The 4,746-nt window shown below is 42.1% G+C and overlaps 1 long non-coding RNA gene across 1 annotated transcript; it reads right to left on the minus strand.

The window, feature by feature from the left end:
* Nucleotides 1-965: 965 nt before the first annotated feature.
* LOC118499160 lies at nucleotides 966-4,392 on the minus strand. The gene is made up of 2 exons (XR_004901675.1): nucleotides 4,228-4,392; nucleotides 966-1,444 (listed from the first exon to the last, which is right to left on the minus strand). It is a non-coding gene; the product is annotated as an uncharacterized LOC118499160 (long non-coding RNA).
* Nucleotides 4,393-4,746: the final 354 nt, after the last annotated feature.

The following is a 4,746-nucleotide window of genomic DNA, read 5'->3' on the forward strand; positions in this document are numbered from 1 at the left end:
AAGCAAGACCTGCCTCAATCCAGCCACCTGCTGAACTCTCTACGGAAAGGGCGTCCTGGGGTGGGACATTAGCTGCGGTGTCCCTGGAAGGCTCTGGCTGTGTTCTGTCTGTGCTGGGCCACTGGAAACACAGGCATGTGGGGGGTATTTTCTCCTCTCCCAACTCCAGCACCTGGCCAGATGGAATGGCTGATCAGTGAAGATCCTAGCCCTGTCACCAGTGGTGAGGGGCAGGCTGGCCAAGCCTCTGAGAACAGGAAGAAGTCTAAAAATGAACAGAGGTGCCTGGGGAAGCAGGTCCCTTGCCTGCCCCCAAAATGACACCACCCTCAAAGCCTCCGAGGTGCCATAGGAAGAGGAAGATTCCTGAGGCCAAGATAGAGTACAGTGCCGACCTTAATGGAACTGGACCCAACGACATACAGACCCAGGAGTCAGGGTCAAAGGGTGAGGCGTTGGGGGAGGTGGTGGTGGGATGGATGGGGGACTTGCTGGCAAGCTTATCAGCAACAGTAAGTGCCAGACACACAGGGGGCACCCACAGAAGCTGGGTAGGAGCAAAGACAGGCCTCAGACCACCAAATCTGCTGGACTGTCTGTGGGGAGGGCGTCCTGGGGTGGGATGTTAGCTGTGGCGTCCCTGGAAGGCTCTGGCTGTGTTCTGTCTGTGCTGGGCCACTGGAAATACAGGCACACAGGTGATATTTTCTCTTCTTCCAACTCCAGTACCTGGTCAGGTGGAACAGTGAAGATCCCAGCCCTGTCACCAGTGGTGAGGGGCAGGCTGGCCAAGCCACCAAGAGCAACCACAAGCCAGACATCATTGTTGGCAGTGTTGTGTCTGGGGAGGCAGGTCCCTTGACTTTCCAGAAAATGATACCACTCTCGAAACCTCCAAGGCATTACAGGAAGAGGAAGATTCCTGTGGCTAAGATACAGCTCAGTGCTGACCTTAATGGAACTGGATCCAATGATATACAGACCAAGGAATCAGGGCCAAAGGGTTAGAAGTTGGGGGAGATCATGGTGGGATGGGGTAGGAGTTGCACGTGATCTTATCGGGATTACTCCGTGTCAGATACACGGGAAGAACCCTCAGATGCTGGCCAGAAGCATAGACAGACCTCATATCATCCGCATGCTGGACTGTCCATCAGGAGGCCACCCTGAGTTGTGTCCTGAGCTGAGGCTTCTCTGGAAAACTGGCTCTGTTTTGTCTGTTGGGGAGCCACCGGAAATGCAGGCACTTGGTTTATCACTTTTCATTTAATAGCATTAGCAGGAGCTCAGGAGGCTGCCAGCTCCTGCTTCAACAAACGTTTGTTGCACATCTCAGCTGGGTGCTCTTGCAGACCGGGCCATTCCAGTCCAGACAGATGCCCCCTTTCAGTGGTACTGCCACTTCGACCAGCCATTCCTGCCACAGCTCAGGAGTTGGGTCCAGCTAAATGGTAAAGGAAAAAAATAGAGTAAAAATTTTTTTTAAACAGTAAGTAAAAAATAAAATTTGAATTAAATATATATAAGGTCTGTCTAGAAAGTATCCAGCCATGTACTATGAAAAGTAGAGACATTTATTGAAGAATGTTTTCTTGTACAAGAAACATTGTACAAAGGATAGTGATGCCTCAGTCCCCTTCAAGGTAGCAGTTTTTGAGACCTCACACAGTTCTCCCAGCATCTCTTCCACTTGTTCAAAACACTGCAAAATCCTCTGTTGGAATCTCCGTCAGCTACCCTGTTGTATTTTCCTGAATCTCAGGGATGTTCTGAAATCTCTTCCCTTTCGATGGTGATTTTAGTTTTGGGAAAAGCCAGAAGTCTCAGGGCACCAAGTCTGGGCTGTAGGGGTGTTGAGTTACCCGGGTGATTTGATAGTTCGCAAAAAAACTCTGAATGAGACGCGATGCATGAGCAGGTGCATTGTTGTGATGAAGCTGCCAATCACCAGTTGCCCATAGTTGCAGCCATTTTCATTATATTGCATCTCTCAACCAACGAAGAACATTGCGGTAGTACTCCTTATTAATTTTTTGGCCTGGAGGGGCATACTCATGATGGACAACACCTTCCCAATCAAAAAACACAGTTAACATGGTCTTCATCTTGCTGCGATTTTGCTACCCCTTCGGGTATGGAGAACCAGGTGACTTCCATTGAAATGACTGGGCCTTTGTTTCAGGATCACAGCCATAGACCCACGATTCATCTCTGGTTATGAACTTCTTAAGGAATTCTGGTTCATTGCTAGTGGTTCAAATTAAATCATTAACATCTGCAAAACAATGTTCCTTCTGCTCTGGTAGCAGAAGCCGCAGAATGAATTTTGCCACAACATGTTTCATGCCAAGATCCTGCATCAAAATCTCAGACACAGTAGTTTTGGGAATCCTCAGATCAGCTTCTAGTTCTCACCCTGTCAGTTGCTGATTTTTATTGATTGCAGCCCATACATGCTCAACATTCTCAAGTGTTCTGCTTGTTGCAAGCCTTCCAAAAAACGAGTCACTTTCAATGGATTCTCGACCACCTTTGAAGTATTTGTGCCACACTTTCATTTGTGCTGCATTCATCACATTGTCCCTGAAAGCCTTCTGAATCATCTGAATTGTTTCCACAGAGGAACACTCAAGCTTAACATAAAATTCGATGCAGATTTGTTGCTTTACTTGCTCAGTCATTTTGAATGTGATGGCCACACAGTACACATGCTCACTCAATAGCATCTATTGCCCCCACTGACTAGTACAGTGAAGTCATCATTGTTTATGCATGTGCATTTCAGTCCACTCTGCTGGGCTGCCAGGTTACATAGATGTCACATAAACCATTCTCATTATGTTAACAATGGCTAGACTTTTTCTGGACAGACCTTGTATATTACCTATTCTAAATTGTAATCTCTCTAAAACTGGAAGAATCAGTGGGGTCTACAGTTATAACTGACATATAAACTTATACATAAATAATATATGTAATTATAATTGACACATAATTGTACAAAAACAATGATACATCTTTGAAACATAGTAAAATAAATCTTATAGGCACTTATAGTTATTCCTTCTTACAGGAAGGTGTTTATAAAATCAGAAATCTTTTTCTCTTTTAAGAAAAGTGATGAAATAAATACAAATTTCTGCAATGAAACTTCAGTCACTTATTTAACCACCAAACATTTATCGAGTTTGATGATCAACATAGTGAAAAGATCCACCTCTAGAATCAGATGGACCTAGGTCAAATTATGGCCAGACCATGTTAAAGCCATGTGGCCTTGAATAAGATATACGATCTCTCCAAACCTCAGTAAAATGGAGATATTAATAGTGTCACACAGAGCTATTGTGAGAATCAGTGGAATAATTTAAGGGATAGCACCATGTTTGGCATGTTGAAAAATGTCATCTACTAGTATAGCTATTAATTTAAAAGTCTGCTAAACTTCTCTGTTGAGCCAGTGTTCTAAGGTTTGGTAATGACAGTCTGAGAACAGTTAAATAAGGAAAATGTTTTGCTTTCTTAAAGCGTATAACCTAGTAGAAAAGGACATGATTGTTGTTGCATTTACTATGTGGTCAGCACCAAACATGTCCTTAAGAGTTTAAAGATGAATTAAGGTGACTTGCCTGCCCTCAAGTGATTTATTGGGCAGTGAAACAGTTATCTAACAGTTAAAATCTAATTGTAGAAAGCCTTCCTTAACAAGATAATTAAAGCATCCCTATTCGTGGGTCTAGTAAAAGATTCCAAGTGAGTAATCCAAAAATACTTGTTGAATCAAACTGGACTGCATGTCTCTCCTTTCTAATTTGTTGTGAGTTGGAAAACCACAAGGAGCCTTTAAAAAAGTCGTTTCCTTTAAAAATCATACTATAGGATCATAAGAAATTTTAAAACACCAAATACACAGCATCCACTTTCCAATTACATGTTCAAATATTTCACTCATTGCCAAATATATTATCCTCACATATTAACGAAGTTGTCCATCATCATTTTGCTATACAGTATCTTTCATCATCAAGTGCTGTGTCACTAAAAAAAAATTCAATTTACCACACAAGGTGAGTTAGGCCCCAAAGATTAATTCTTAGTGATCTTTTACCCAGCTCTAACAATCTTCCCCTTTATATGAGAGCAAGAGGAAGTGAGAAGGCCTGGTGGCTCAGTTTCTCATTATCAGATGAGAACTGGAGAAATCGTGGCGGTGTTCCTGGTTCTTACCTTACTGCGGAAAGTAGCAGAGCCCATACAGGGCTCCTGGTTCCAGTCTAAGGCCACAATCTGCCTTTGGAGTGTTCCTGGCCTCAGTTTCCTTACTGGGAAATAAAGACATCTTTCTTTAAGTATTTTTGTGAACATGTACGTAATATATGCATAGATTTCTGGACATCTAGGATAAAACAGAAAAATATTAAAATAACCCATAATCATATCACCCAGAGAGAGCCACTATTAAATGGGGAAGAAGAGGGTATGAGGAGACTAGATGGTGATGGGAAAAAATACAATAAAGATTCAATTTAAAAATTTTTTAACATATTTCTCCCTAGAAGAAGGAAGAGAAAGACAAGTGTGTGTGTGTGTGTATACAAATTAGCGATGTGGTATAACCAAATGTATAGAGAAAAATCAACAAATAGGATATTTATTACTTAATGAAAATTAAAACTAGATATGAATGATTCTTAGGAAAATATAAATTACATTAATTGACTCAAAAGTAAACAGCAGAAAACCAGA

The sequence above is a fragment of the Phyllostomus discolor genome, chromosome 2, assembly GCF_004126475.2.
Source record: "Phyllostomus discolor isolate MPI-MPIP mPhyDis1 chromosome 2, mPhyDis1.pri.v3, whole genome shotgun sequence".
NCBI lineage: Eukaryota > Metazoa > Chordata > Mammalia > Chiroptera > Phyllostomidae > Phyllostomus > Phyllostomus discolor.